A 16,738-nucleotide genomic window follows, 5' to 3' on the forward strand; every position below is an offset into this window, starting at 1 on the left:
GTCAGGTTGACCTATGGCCACTGCAGTAATTATTGCTGTGGTGCATGTCCAAGCCACTGTCACTAGGAGGGCTTCCACCCACCTAAGAAGGGCAGTGTGGGGAGCGAAAAGCCTGGTCTCTCAGATCTGTTGGCAGCTCTCTGCCAGGAGCCAGGCTGCCCCATAGGCTCCTGGACTTATGGAAGGCTTCTCCTCTTCCATTCCTTCCCGAAGTGGGGGAAGCTGCACAGAGCTTCTCTCCTTCCTGTTCCCCTCAGGGAGCCCAGGGAAGCTACCATGGGCTTCTCACTCCTACTGAGTGGTTTTATCTGGCCTGTATTCTCAGACTCCCCTCCTGCTCCCCCTCCAACACGCTTTCCACAGGGAGTGGCAGGGAGCCTTGCCAGTTGCTGTGAAATTGACAAGACAGCCAACCGCCAATGCGAGGGTGCAGTATCAACAAAGATACAGCATCACCCTCACTCCACCGACACAGCCTTATGCATATCATGGAGGTTGTCGTATGATGTCGGTGTAGTAGGGAATTTATAGCAGTGGGAGGAAGGCTGTAGTGTAGATACTGACATAATTACATTGACAGCCTAATTATGATGTGATTGTACAGTGTAGACCAGGCCGAAACGTGGGCCCACTGCGTGCTGATGCAGAGACTGAAAATAGCTCTAGTGAGTGCCAAACAATACCAGGAAAGTGCTATTTCTGTGTGCCAGCCAATAAAGGTGTTACACATCCCCCGTTGCCACCATGTCTTTCAGCAGTTAAATATTTCTAAATGGATGCTCTCCCTTTTCCCAACCCGTGTCTGAAGTGACCAAAATCTAGATGCCTAGAAAAGGGTAATGCATACAGCCCCAGGCCTTGCAGCAGAGGAGAAAAGCAACTCTTTCCTGACCAGGGACTTGAACCCTGGACAAAATAAAGATGTTTTACACTGAGGTCCCTCTGCACAGGAGCTGTTTCTCAAACTGTTAGCAGTCCAAAGCCAGCTGCCTCAGGCCTGGTCTACACTAGGCGACTAAGTCAAGTTTAAGGGTCTAAGGTCGATTTTATAAATTATTTGTCTACACCCCAGTGCTCAACAGGTCAATTTTAAGGGGCTATAATGTGAGCTTTTGTAATGCTGACTTCCCCCTGTAGTAACATGAGAGGTTGAATTTTCAAGCTGAATTATACAGGTGGAGACTGCAGCTTTATTAAGATCAATTTTATTAGCCTTTAAACTATCCCACAAAGCCCCTCCAGGTGTCCTTTCTGGTTATCGCTCCATCTCCACTGCTCTCCAGGGCTGTGTCTACACTATCATGCATTCGTCTTCTGAAATATGCATGCAAATGAGGAAAATAAAAATGCAAATGAGGTGCAGATTTACATATCTGGTTCCTAATTTGAATGTCCTTCTTTCAGAAGAAGAAAAGCAGTGTAGACCTGGCTCTTTCGAAAATAAACCCTATCTTCAAAATAACCCTTCTCCCTTAAAAAAAAACAGGAAGAAGGGTTCTTTCGAAGAGGGGGATTGCTTTCTAAAGAGTTGCATCTACGATGATTTTCTTCTTTCGGAAGAAGCTCTTTTGAAAGAAGAATATGCAAATGAAGTGCTAGATATGTAAATCTGCACCTCATTTGCATGTTCAGTTTCCCTCATTTGCATGCCTCTTTCGAAAGAGGGATGCTAGTGTAGACATAGCCCAGGTGTGCAAGAAGTAGGAAACAGGAACCCTGGCATTTTGAATTCATTTTTTTATGGTCAGTGTGTCGATCACATCCAGCCACTTTAGGCAGCCCCAGCATGGAACCATCAGGAAAGCTGGCGGGGGGGGTCTCAGTTTGGCTGGTGGGCTAGCCCCCACCCCAACCCACCATGTGGTGCCTGAGCTGTGAGGACCAGACAGTGGCACATGAGACAGTGGGGGTAGAACATCCTGCTTAGGGTGGAGGCTTCTTACCTGCACAGGATATAGCAGAAAAGACCAAGATACTTTTTTTTCTGCACTTCACATTTATATGTGGCAGCCTCCATTCCCCACAGGGGACATGCAGTCACCACAGGGCTAGCCCCACCACAAGCATCATGTGGCTGGCAGGCTAGCCTCCACCCACTACACCGCTTGGAGGCTAGGCTGTGGGGGTCTTGCTTGTAAGAGAGGTCAAGAAACTTCTTTTCTGTATTTCAAATGTCTACAGGCCAGTCCCCCTCCCCCACTGGCACCATGCAGTCAGGGCTCCAGCCCCACCCCACCACACCATGTACCAATGGTGCAGGGTGGACCATCCCTTCCAGACAGCAGTATGTCCTGGCCTGCATGGGGTGAATGCTCCCCCCGCTGCAAAGATATCGGGGGACCATCGCCTGGAGGAAGGTTCCCCCCGCAGTAAAGGTTTTTGGGGGCTGGCGGGCTCCTGTATGGCTACATGCGAGGGGGTGAAGGCTCTCCCAGTGAGGCTGCATCTATACTCTGTAGACTGTACCATGTTAACATGTGCCTCAGCTGGCCCCTGCCGGCTGAGCTTTGGAGGGGCCGGCCCCAGGCACATCTATGTGGGTTGGCCCCTTTGTCTAGAGAGGACAGACAGCACCATTTTAACAGGTGCTTGCTGAGCTTTCAGGGGCCGGCCCCCAGCCTCATCTATGTCGGCTGACTCCCCAGTCGAGACACACTGCTACAGTACTCTCACGTCCCAAAACAGATGGCTCGGGGGAGCTGGACAGTGTCCTCTTTGCTACCTTTTTCTTCTGGGGGGAAACAGCTCCCTGATGTGCTGCTGGCACCATGAAAGGTGTTCTTTCACCAATGGAAAACTGAAGGTCCTGTTAACATGGTACAGTCAGTTGGAGCACAGATGCCCTAATATGTGGGACTGACGACACTCTCAAGGGTTGCACGTTCCTCAACTTTACTATCCTGTGCTACTTCCTCAACTTTGCCCATCTACTGTGCTCCGGGCAGGTTGGCACATAAATAGCCAGCTCTGATGGTGGCCGTCATCACAGCATCCTGATTCAGGGGCAGGCTTTGGAAAAATGGGCATTTGTTTTCAACAGCGGGGGGAGCGAGGGAAATGCACTCTGGGATGATGATATCACACACCCACAAGCACTTGCGGTGCATTTTTTCCCAAAGCACACTGACAAAAAAAACCAAAATGCAACAGGGCTGCAAGAAGTGGGGGACAGGTGCTCACAATGCAATGCTGCAACAGTTGAACTTAGGCAATGTAGTGGGGACACACTACATTGACTTTGTGAGCAGGTGTGGACACTCAACTCTGACTTTATAAAATCTAGTGCTATAAAGTTGACTTTAATAATTTTGACTTAATTTCCTTGTGTAGACATACCCTCAGTTTGCTCCTCTTGCTGCCATAGGTTCATAGGTACAGAGACAAAGGGTCTAGGCTAGCATAAAGTAGGAATAATAGGATTTTCTGCCAAAAGGGAATGCAAGATAGGAACTTCAACCGGCAAGCAAGCAAAGAATGAGTTTTTAGCCTGAGACATATCAGTGTGTTAGCAACAGACAAGCAGTCCTGGAACAAGTATAGCCTAGAATCTCCGTGTGAAGTAATTGTGTAGCTTGCGTTGCAAAAAAGGTTGGCAATGCATATGGATATACATGTGCATATCTATTGCCCCACATCAAATATGCAGCTGTGATAACCACAGAATAAATTACAGACACGTATGATAAACTGCATACAACTTTGACTTAAACCTTGCCACCTAATCCATCTCCACTGGAATTTATTCTAGTGTTCCAAGGCAAGACTGAAATCCTGCAAGCACTTATGTACATACAAAGAATTCCATTTAAGTCAAGTTTGGCTGCATTTAGTTTCGGTGCACATGAGCTCATGGTCTTCTCTCTTCCATTTATTATTAGCAGTGAACGTCTCCAGTTTGTGATTTATTTCATGCAGTATAACAACTGCTGCAGTATGAGTGGGGGTTGATTACCGGTTCGCTGTAATTATCAGTCTTGTAACATGGGTTGTTTGGGGTAGATGGTTTGCCTGGTTTTGATTTTCAGTCCAGGACAAGTAGCTTAGAATCTCATCTCATCCCCTTACCAGCATGCAACCAAATGTCAATTTTGCAGCATCATGAAATGATCTCAGGCAGATTATGGACACGTAGGAGAAAGTGCTTTAACAAACAACATTACATTACAAATTTGCATATAGAACAATAGATTATAAAATATAGCTGTTAGTGGCAAAATGCCAATTAAAGATAAACATATCAAAGCAGATCTTTGCCCACGAAAGCTTATGCTCCAAAATATCTGTTTTTCTATAAGGTGCCATGGGACTTCTTGTTGTTTTTGAAGATACAGACTAACTTGGCTACCCCTCTGATATATATATATCCATAATTATTAGTCCAGATTCTCTTTCGTGTGAATCTGTTCCTTTGACTTCAGTTTGCTCTAGATGAAGATCAGGCCTTTTATTTCTGGGCATTCACGACCATCATTGCCTTGTTCTGCAGACACCTACTGGGAGAACTCACAAATATGAAATAATGGTGGGCTGCATAACAGACTTCACGTTTTCATGAGTTGGGAATGCTTGACGTCGGTGTCTCCCCATTCCACAGCTCCTTAACTCATGAAAATAGCGGTGTTCTTACAGTAGCTTCTGTCACTTCCCTCTCATTGCTCACTCCTACCTGCTTCTGTGCACTCTCTCTCTGTCCCCCTCCATCTACTGTACAGAGAGAACAAAATGAAAAGAGGGAGAAGCAGAAGAGTGTAATTATATAATGGAAAGTAGCATTCAAAAATCTCACAAACGCTAAATCCTGCATATAATGCATCTGTCCTTTAGGGACAATAATTTCCATGTCATTGTCTGGTACTTATGTTGTTGTTCATCTAGCTAATTGCTGCTTTGAAAGGTATACTCCTGCTGTCATGCCTAGATTAGCAGCAAGTGTTTGGCCAGCTACTTTCTTGTCAGAGCTGATAATTATTTAATGAGTTCCGTTCTTCCCTAGGAAAGCAAGATTGGGATAGAATTGGACCTATTTTTATCACAGTAACATTGCTGCCCCAGTTGGCAGGTGTGACAGCAGCAGTGCTGGATTCCAGTAAAATGGGAAAAGTAGAATTTCAATAAGTAGTTTCTGAAGCATTGAGAAGCAGTGGGGGAAATTAGTACTGATTAGCAAATCTCAATGGAAACAGGCTCATTGCTATGTTAGCCACCAATCTTTTCCTATAGAGGTAACTTTTCCTATAGAGGTAACTTTACCTATAGAGGTAACATGGGAGATGTTGGCAGGTCCTCCTTAGCTAAAAGAAAAGCCAACACAGGAAAGTACTTTGTGCTGCTAAGCTGGGAGGCCTGACTTCCAATCTTCAGGCATATCTTTGTTACACTGGGATCCTTGAAGCAGCACTGTTCATTTCTGATGGTCAAGGTAAGTCAGAACAACCTCTTGGAGGAAACAAGAATGGTGTCAACAGGACTTTATGACTACGTCTACATGTGCAGCCAACATCGAAATAGTCTATTTCGATGAATAACGTCTACACGTCCTCCAGGGCCGGCAACGTCGATGTTCAACTTCGACGTTTCTCAGCCCAACATCGAAATAGGCGCAGCGAGGGAACGTCTACACGTCAAAGTAGCACACATCAAAATAGGGATGCCAGGCACAGCTGCAGACAGGGTCACAGGGCGGACTCAACAGCAAGCCGCTCCCTTAAAGGGCCCCTCCCAGACACAGTTGCACTAAACAACACAAGATACACAGAGCTGACAACTGGTTGCAGACCCTGTGCCTGCAGCATAGATCCCCAGCTGCCGCAGCAGCAGCCAGAAGCCCTGGGCTAAGGGCTGCTGCCCACGGTGACCATAGAGCCCCGCAGGGGCTGGAGAGAGAGCATCTCGCAACCCCCCAGCTGATGGCTGCCATGGAGGACCCAGCAATTTCGACGTTGCGGGACGCGGATCGTCTACACAGTCCCTACTTCGACGTTGAACGTCGAAGTAGGGCACTATTCCTATCTCCTCATGAGGTTAGCGACTTCGACGTCTCGCCGCCTAATGTCGAAGTTAACTTCGAAATAGCGCCCGACGCATGTAGACGCGACGGGCGCTATTTCGAAGTTGGTGCCGCTACTTCGAAGTAGCGTGCACGTGTAGACGCAGCTTATGTGTGCTCCCTCTATGGAAGAGTGTCAGTTCTTCTGTATCTGAACAGGTGCAACCTGGGAGGGTCCGGAGAGCCCACATCCTCAAGGGTATTTAGGTTCCTAGTATCTATGAAGGGACTGACCTGATGCAACACTCAACAGCATGACAGCGCCTCATTTTTTAGGCCCGTAAATAATCACAGAAACAACATTGTGATCTACAGAGCCAGAGCTAGGTGCCTGAGCTTTCTTGCCTGCCATTTCTCCCTTGAGCAAAATGGTACCAAACATGATAAACCTCAAACAACTGTGTAGCGATGCATTCAAGAAATTTTTTATAAGCTTTTTACAACTATTTCTCAACACAGGGATGCATTGCTTGCATAAAAAAGCCATGGATCTTAGGTAAACATATATGGATGTTAACCTTGTTGTGTTGGACTGAAAAAATTTATCAGTCATCCTTAGCATCACCTTTATTTAGAGTGCCACTACTTGACTCATTGTCACACTGATCCTTGTCCATGACACACTCGTGTGTCTCTGTACAAGAGAAGCAGCTGACCAAACAGTTGCAGGGTCTGGTCTTTGCATATGAGCATTTCATCAGCTGAAGGATTGGTTCAGGACAGCATGGTATTTCAAGCCTAACTGGTATGATCAGTCTGTCCTCTGAGACCACCCATGCTTGAGGGGAAGGATATTTTGCATGTGCTTGATAATGCTGGAGCCTTTCCATTGCTTGATAAGTTGCCCTCTTGATAGCTGTATAAATGCATCCATTGTTGGTAGCAATTTTTCTCTGTTATCTGCTTCTTGGAAAACATCCACCAACTGAATTCTGTAAGTGTTGTAACGTTGGTCTTCAAGTAGTAATTGTGGCATTTGAATGTTTCCAGTGCATTTGTGACCTCATCAGTGACTGTCTCAGGCTTCTCCAGCACCTTCAGAAGAGAGAAGAAGAAGCCTTTGGACGCTGGCTTAAATGTCTCCCAGTAAGATGATTTGGTTTTTCCAGACAACTTGCCTGTAGCATTACATTCTGAAAGGGCACAGAAATCTGGCAGCGTCCAGGTTGAATGTCCCCAGTCTGGCACTTTCTGGTCAACAATATCCATGGTCTGGCATGATTGAATTAGCTGGATGCCACCTTATTGTTTCCCCCGGTGACATAAAGTTTGTTTATAGCCACCCATCCTGGCTCTGAGTGTTCTGTGATGGTATTTTTAGCCCTAATTTACCCCTAAATGTCTTCTAAGAGCTCGGTAAGCAGTGGATGTGTTGGTAATGCTGCTAGACGATATTGACCTCATGATTTGGCACCGGTCAGGTCCTGAGGGTGCTGGACTAGAGAGGTTCAACCTGCAGAAACTTTTACTTGTCTGAGAGACAGAAACATCCTAATTTCCTTTTCAAAATCCTCCCCATCTCCCAGGGAGGTACCAGGGAATCATCACAAAATAGTTGGTTAATTCTAAAGCACTGAAGGATTTCACAAGTCTGCTAGTGCTGCAAGGTTCAGATTCCAATCACCAATCCTAACAGATTAAATAAAGAGCAGCAAAGATGCAAACTTCTGAATGTCTTGCCACATCTTCCTGAAAGTTGGCTTTGCCTCTGGTTTAACTCCATCGGATTGCTTGACCTGTTCAGTGAGACTGCGGTTCTCCACCATAGAATCGTATGGAAGAGACCTCAGGGGGTCATCGAGTTCATCCCCCTGCCCAGAGCAATCAGGTGCAATAGGTCTCTGAGAGACACTCGACACTGGAGGCGTGGAAGTGGTCTCACAAGAGACCAAATTGTTTTTAGTTAGGATGTTATATACCAGTTTCTATGTATCTTTTTCCTTTGCTAACTAACATGACTGATTATACCGCACATTGATTTATTTAATGGATTTTTCTGCAAACCCATGATTAAAATGTCCACTTTGGTTGTTGACTCTGCCTTAGAATGTGCTAAGATTTTTACTGGGACAGACCCGGTCTTTGCTATGGATGCCCGTGCCACTCTAGTGAGGCACAGCTCTAATGTTTGTTGTAACTGTCGTATTTCTCTAGCATAGAGGAATCACTAACTTGAGTTCTATGCCACATCTCCTGCCTCCCTGACCCCTGGAGTAGGGACTATGTCTGGACAGAGTGGAGCATGACTGTGACATATCTGGTGAGGTCAGCTGCAGCCAAGCATATGTTGAATCAGCTCCGAACCAAATATGTGCCTGGCTGGCTCCAGTAAGTGGGGGAGTCAAAATGGTAGTGTGAAGTCTGGTTTGGCCTCCTGTGCTGTCACCTGGTTGAGTTGCACTAACTGCTGCCAGGATAATCCGATGTCCTCTGACTTTGGGTAGTTCAGACCTGAATTTGAATCAGATATTTGAAGCCAATTTCAAATGCATACACATCCCTATGATAATAACCTACCATTGCGTGTTTTCCACATTCCTACCATGTGTACCTGCACACTGTTTTCTATGATAGGCATGTCAGTATATCTGTATCCAGTAAGTGGACAACAATTATCTGTATTCTAACTATAGTGCCTTGTAAATATTTCTGCCCATCATAATTGTTTTGCTTGAGTTAGAAATGAGAGTAAACAAAAACCCCAGATCCAAATACCCATAAACTTTGGAAATCCAGATCTACATTTGCATTTGACTTTGACTTTGGAATTGAGCCCATCTCTAGAACATTACAGAATATGGCCTAAAATTAAGATGTAGTTCATCAATGTGCACTATTGGTCTCATCGTGCAATGTACAGCTCCTCTGCATGTTCTGCAACTGTCCATGGATGTGATGGTTGGGGTTCACACAAGTTTCTCCCAAGCTGTTAGAAAGAGCCTCTAATCTACTCTTATCAATGCGAAACACTCAGGACAGTATTAGATGGCTAGCCATGTTAGTCTGTATCTGCAAAAACAACAAGAAGTCCCGTGGCACCTTACAGAAGCACAGATCTTTGCCCATGAAAGCTTATGTTCCAATTTATCTGTTAGTCTATAAAGTACTATAGGACTTCTTGTTGTTTATTCAGGACAGTACATTTCTTGGCAATTTAATTTCAGTGGAAGTTCTGCACAGAGAACAAATGCAGGATGATAATAAGTAATAGGTCATTGCTGTGTGGATAAAATAATCCACGGTGCAAACAGGGGTAATTTATTATTGCATTCAAGGTATTCCTGAACTTAACTAAGCAAATGTTGATAGTGTTTTAAAGCAGTGACACTTGACTGGGTGACACAGAAGGCAACATCTAGTGATCAACAGGGAAAAAAGAGAAATGAAAAACTCACACTATTTTGATGTTATCTCCATTGTTATTGTTTATGGTAGTAAGATCATAAATCTCAATATTCAGCATTGTCTGTGTCTGAGATCAAGGTCCTTGTTGTTGATTGATTCATGCATTTTTTTCATTGGTCTGGGTAATATGCTTTAATGGAACAGGCACTTAGGTATGGAAACTGTAGCTATTTGCCTCCCCTTCTACTGGAGGATTTAGTTTATAAATTGTTCAATTTTTCAGATCCCATAAAATATCATGGAAAATGAATTTTATTAATCACAAAACAATAAAAATTGTTTTTCTACTCAGTGAGCTCAGTCCTGAAAAGCGTTGAGCGTACTCAACTCTTAGGGCCTTCCTCATGGTGAGCACGAACTTATGGCTCGAGTTATCCAATTAAAATCAGTGCCCTCACTCAAGCAGTAAGGTACTACTCAACCTAACTGAAGACGCATCCACACTGGCAAGTTCTTTCAAAATATTTTTCAAAAGAAGGGGGCTCTTTCGAAAGATCCCGCGGAAAGTCTACACACAAAAAGCTTTCTTTCGCAATTAAACTGAAAGAATGTGGTGCTCCTTTCGAAAGCCCTCTTCCACTCTCATTTCAGAAAGAGACCTTTTTAAAGCGTCTTTCAAAAGAAAATGTGTTTAGACACTCCACAGACCCTTTTTTTTTTTGAAAGAGCAGTCCTCATGGTGCCAGATTTTTCAATTCCTGCCCCATTCTTCCAAAAGAGCAGGGGCTGTGTTGGCACTGTCTTTCAAAAGAGCAGATCACTCTTTTGATCCACTTTTTTGTGTGTGGATGCACTCTTTCAAAAGAAGTTCTTTCTGAAGAGACCTTCCAGAAGGACTTCTTTCAAAAGATTGCTGTACTGTCGACATAGCCTGAGAGTATTGTACTCTAACCTTCAGTAAAGTCAGCAGGAGCTGAAGATGTTTCTCACCAGAATTGGTCCATTATCCATATTTTTCTTTTTTGCAAGATACCTTTTACTTTGTTTATGTTCTTTAGCTGACCATACAGTGGATGTATATCAAATACTATGGGCCTGATTTATTATACTCTATGAAGTTTTTTAAATTAAGCTAATTATATGACACAATTTCAAAATGACCATGTTTTTGATAGAAAATTTACCTTCTTTTCAAAACTGAATGTTTCACTTTTCACTAAAGTGTGCCTGTGACTGGGTGAACTAGGCCTGGAGGCCTCTAAGTCCAAAAATACCTCATCCCAGAGAGGAGGAGAAGAAATATTCTCCAAGGGGCCTAGAGTAGTTGTAGGAATGCATCCAATGAAGGTGGCACCAGAGAGCAAGCAATCAGGGCTGAGCAGACTCACAAAAAATGCTGCAGGTCTAGGGTCAGCCAGCTGCTGCCTAGAACTGGAGGAGAGAGGATGGTGTTCCTGGCAGGGGTCAGGTGGGCAGGAGAGAAGGCTTTCCCCCGAGAAGGCTGCTGGGATTGAGCTCACAATAGTCTGCTGGCAGGGGATAGGGGAGCAAAGAAAGAACTTCTGTCTGGCTGCTGGAACGGATTAAGGACTGAACTCAGGGAAGACCCCAGGAAGAGTGTCTCCAGAGACAAAGCTCTGAAAGTATGGCCCTATACTAGGCCTGGGAAAACTTAACAACCATATCTCCTGGAAGGCATGTGCTCTGTTCCATGTGTAACTTGGCCAGAGGGATGAGTCACTGGAACCCCACCTGAGAAACCACGGATGGGAGTCACCACAAACTGAGAAAGTACAGGCACACATACTCTACCAAGGGCTGCAAGTGAGAAGTGGATACCACCCCATCACAATGTTTTTTTGATATTTTTATTTGTTAATAGAAAGCATTTGTCAAAAGTTTCATTTATCAAAACAACAGCACCTAGAGGCTTTACCTAAGATGATGTTAGACGCTGTTCAAACACCGAGTAAAAGACAAAGTGCTCCCCATCTAAGCAGAAAAGACTTTTTATAGCTCAGGTGCAGAGAGAGAGTAAATGACTTGCCCAATATACCACAGGAAGTTGTGGTGGAGTTGAGAGCTGAATCCATATTTCTTGAGTCCTAGTTGATTGCTTTAGCCACATTAAGAATTGGACTAATGATTGATTGAAGGCTCAGGATATGGCCTTACTGGTCAGTCAATCAGATGAAGAATTTTGGAACTGTAACTCTTCTGCTGGTAGCAGTTGGCAGCAGCCAGGGCCGGGTTCCCTATCTAGGGGTTCCTTTTCGTTCATCTCACACAGAACTGCCTCTAGCCCCCAGCCAGTAGCCTGGGAAATTCATGCACCCCTGGGCACCTTGGAGAGGCAATGCATCCCCACTCGCAAGCACAGAGTCTGAGTGTAGAAAAGAAACTTTTAATGAAAGAGGCAGAGAAGTCACATGGCATTTGCTTGGGAAAATACCACAATCAGAGTTCATAACCAACCCCCAAGTAACTGTTCCAGCTCAAATGGATCGAGCAATGTCCTTTGTCTCTTTGGCTCACCAGTCCATCAATGTAAGGGTCCCATTCACATACCTAAACTTTCTCCACACCCCACTGCAAATGCCCCAGTTACAGCTCTGTCCAGTCAGTGCAGACCCTGATACGTCACCCTAATGACTTCCCCCATTGAGCCTGAGGCAATGCCACCTTTGTGCTGGTCTTGCAGTCTGCTTGCTCCTGCCAGCCGCCTGCTGCTTCTCCTACTGGCCGTCCACTGGTCGCTCCTACCAGTTGTCCTTCGGCTGCCTGTCCACTGCATTGTGAGTTTTGCTCTGGGCAAAATCTGGTGATTCCAGCTCTCTGTGGCTTCAGCTGATAGTGATTTCAGCTCTCTGTGGCGTCAGGTCTGGGCCTAACCACAAGTGATTTCAGCTCTCAATCTCGGTATCCACTAGGGTGGATTCTCACACAAAAGAATACAGACTCCAGCATCCAGCTTTTAGTTCTATCTTTAAACAGTGGGGGAAAGGACTAGTGAAACCAGGGTTACGGCTATCTGGCCAAAGGCTCAGTTTGGCCAAAGACTCCCAGCGGTTCAACCAATAACTCCTCCCCCCAGCTGCCCCTCAATGCTCAGACGTGGGAATCCCTGTGTGATGATGGCCACCCTGTACCCCCACAACTTCAAGCATTGGTGAGACTCCTCAGTTCTTACACTGGGTGATAGCAAAACGTGTTGTTGTAAAGTCATAATTTGTTTACAATTGATGAAATCCCACTGCTTCATCTGCTACCCATCAGGCTTTGTTTGCAAGGCATTATAGATGTATACCTTTGCATTTTCATGCAAATTGTCCCTAAAGGACACATTTCTCAAATTCCTCAGCAGAATAGAGCTCCTGCTGACCTGTTCCTTACACAAACAACAAGAAGCCCTGTGGCACCTTCTAGACTAACCGATATTTTGGAGCATAAGCTTCCATGTGCAAAGACCCGCTTCGTCAGATGCAACACTTACACAACAAAGCTTGATTTTTCTGTGTCCTATGGCACAATCCAAAATCATTCCAGATTGAAGAAAAAGCTGTAATTCCCTCCTTCCATTTTTATTCTTGGATTTGCTTGTGTTACTAGTGTGTGCTTCCCCTGCAAAAACAGACAGGTATAAACAAACTGCTCTATAAATAGTTGATAAATTACAGCACTGAGTGCTGTGTGTGCAATACTGTGAAAATCAATGACATTGTGCCCGCCTGGGCCCTTGGTTGCTTTTAGCTGCTGAATAATGTTTCTTGCAGACAGAGGATTTCATCATTCAATGTTTTGCAGAAACTTCTGCCATTTCCCAGTCAAGGAGAGATGATTGCTTCAGCTAATACATAGGTTTCGGCCAGTGGTGCAGGGGAAATAGATTCTACGTGTCTCTCTAGATATTTAGTGAGTCCCAGATTATATACATGCCTTTTCATAATTCATAACTATGCCTGCCTGTCTAATAGTACATAGCTACAGGCCAGACTGCAACCTGTCTTGTGTGCAGGTGTGGGCAGGTAAGGGGCTATAAGTCACCCCTTTGCTCCTCTGCATTAATTACCCATACTGTCAATAGCTGTGCAGACAGGACAGCAGCCATCACAGAGATACTGCCTGACCTCCCATCACCCACACCTGAGGGCAGAAGGAGGAGGGCAATGTGTGGTGACTTGGTCCTGCCTTATTAAAATGCCAGTCAGCGTTCACTAGGCAATGACTATGGAGTCAGCAGGGTGAATCTCTTCTGAAGCAAAGGAAAATTTACTCAAATTCACAGTCTGCTGGTCCTGTGACATCTTCAAAATGTACATTTCAACACAGTTTTGTGCAAAGCTGTTAAGAACAGAAACATACAGGGCTGTGGCTGTGGCACTCGTACTTGGTTTCACACAGCCCTTACTGAAATGAAATGAATGCCAGTGGAGCTCAGCACCTTTGGAACTGTACAAGGGCTCCATTTCAGGAGAGCAAGTAGGTGGCGGCAGCAGCCGTGCATACCAGGATGTTGCAACTATGTTCATCCAACTATTAGGGAGCGAGGGGAATGTACACAGATTGTGTGAATTACTCCTTCGTCCCCTCTCAGCACTGGGCAGGAGTGAGAGGCATGCACGCAAGCCATGTGTTTTCCCCTCACTCCCTGACAGTCAGGAGAATGGGGAGGAGGGCAAGCAGCATCCCAGCATCCCAGCATGCATGGCTGCTGCCTCTGCTGCCCTTTCAAAATGATGCCCTTGGTAGTGTATCAAAATGTAAAACCACTCTTCTCCATCATTCTACTTCAACCCAGCCAGACTGTGTTGCTAAGTTAGCAATACAAACTACTTTTCTTTCTTGAAAACGGCTCACTGCATTATGACATCAGACGTTCCTGGGTATTGCCTCTAAAATAGGTCCCTGAGATCATTTTGCTCAGTGTGCTTTTACAGTACTATACACTAGATAATAAAATAAATCCAAGCAAACTGTTCAGGTTGCACTCTAACACAGGCTATACCTAAAGGGCAAAATCTAAGAACACGTAAGCTAGGAGATCAAAACAGAAATTCTAGTAGAAAACTTCAGTCCTTTCAGTGGTGCCCAATACTTTTTCCTGCATCCACAAGAAAAGCTATGCAGCAATGGATGGTACACGCTACAAGTTAAGATGACATACTAAATAGCTCCTTGGCAGTTATGTTTTTGGAGGGATCCCAAATCCCTTTTCCTTTTCAACCTGTTAATATTTCAGGCATCATGTTGCACTCACAGGTCAAAAGTCAAAATAACACTTTTGGATTCCTGGGGAAACTGCATTCCTCTCTCTCTCTCTCTCTCTCTCTCTCTCTTGCTATCAGGAAAACTGAGACTGTGAGAAGTGAAAACAGCCAAGAGAAGTTTCCATTGATGTGAATGTAGGCATCAAAAGAAAAGCCTGACAACACAAAGGAAATAGCAGTAAAAGATCTAAATTGTATGAATAGAGAATAATAAGGTAAAATTAAAGTGTTGTAAAATGTGCTGGGTTTGGTGCCTCTAGAGAACAATACTGCAGTTCTGCCTGCCACTTGTCAGCAAACATCTAACTAACAAGAAAAGTGAAAAAGTGGGATGTGGGGAGTGGGGGAGAATAACTGATTGTTTGGAGTTATGGCTTAATGTAACTTGGATTTAAAGGGGGAAACCACGTCTGCTATTTAAACTGAGGCAGGACACTGAGAATTAATATCCTGAGCAGGATGATGGATGGATTGCAGAGTGATCCCAGGAAATAGTGGCGGGCAGAGTTGTCGAATGAAGTAGCTTTATCTCCATACGTTAGAGGAAAAACAGCAGTGAAACAAGGCAAATCGTCACTCAGAGTTCCTCTAGACGGTGCTGGGTTTTCCATGTGGAAAGAGAGTGAGATGATCAGGCCGGCTTCCTGCTGAGCTGCAGAGGTGATTTCCTGTTTTGTCAGTATACTGCCTGTGACACGGAGCTGTGCTGCTGTGTTGGTAGAGACTATTACTCAAATGGTCACTGGCAAGGGCTATAAAATCTTCTGGAAACATAGGATGAAAGTGGTAAAAGTAGAGCATTAGGAAAAAACTTTAGGGGCTTTTTAGCTTCCTTTTAAATGGGGAGATAGCAGGTAGGATTTGCTCACCTCAACTTCATATATACATTTTAAGCTTAATCTACAGACTGTTACTGCATGCGGAGAGAACCTTCATCTTTTCCAGGCCTCTGTTCTGTAAAGCACTTAATGGATATGTTTAAGTCCACCCCATTCAACAAAGCACTTAAAAACATGCGTAAGTCCGATAAGCACACTCCTACATTTAAGCTGAATAAAGATGGACTACAGGTTCAGGACCAAAGAACTTAATTCAAAGCCACTGAAGTTAGTGGAAAGGCTTGCACTGATTCCATTAAGAGAACAGGCCCTAGCAGGAACTGCACTAATAACTACGTCAACAATGCAGCATTCAGGAACAAAGACCCTACCAAAACAAATCAGTTTGTGTTTATGTGCATGTTTGGTTTCAAGCTTTTATGGGCTTACTCCAAGAAAAAAAACATGAAGTGTTGTTTAAACTTCATATAATTTCCCTATTGATTTTCACCTTTGCTTTTCATAAATATATTCACTTAAATATCCAGTGTCCTGCTCCTGAGGTTTTACGCCTCAGTGAAACATCTTAATACTGACTGTCACCTTAATCATTTCAATGGACCCTTTTTCATTTTTAGCGTCATGCACATTAACAGATGACCCATTTGACCACATTTCTAATTCCCTTTTCTTGTTCCATACATTGTTTTAAACTATTTAATTTCTCCCAGAGCTTCCTGACTTCACTTATGAATTTTAACATCCTTCTTCTCACCCATTTTGACTCTTGTCATTGGTTCCAGCAGGGACTGAATGTGCCAGAGTTGAGCTTCCACAGCACAGTTGGACAAATTTCTGGGAAGACTAGAGCTGGTTAAAAGACATTAGTGTGACTTCCCTTTTTTAGGAGCTTGAATCTCCCATGGGCATTCCTTTGCAGCAGTAATTTTCCATGCTCGGCTTAAGCCCAGAGGTGAATTATTAGAACGAAATTGGCTCAAGTATTTTGGAGATTTTAGAGCATGACAAAAACATTTCCTCATGACTTCCAGTCATGCTGGGATCACTCCAAAGTGACTAAAACCAAAGCCTCAAATATGAGGCTCAATATGGCCCATCTCATTCAGAATTTTGTCATAAAAATTAATGGGATAGAGGAAGGCAATCAGGTTAGACCTCTCTGCTGCTATTTGCGACTTGACCCTCAAATCCATTTGGAAGATGACTTCAACGGTTTTTAAGGTTTTAGAGCAAATCCTGTG

Source organism: Carettochelys insculpta, chromosome 3 (assembly GCF_033958435.1).
Source record: "Carettochelys insculpta isolate YL-2023 chromosome 3, ASM3395843v1, whole genome shotgun sequence".
NCBI classification, from domain to species: Eukaryota; Metazoa; Chordata; order Testudines; family Carettochelyidae; genus Carettochelys; species Carettochelys insculpta.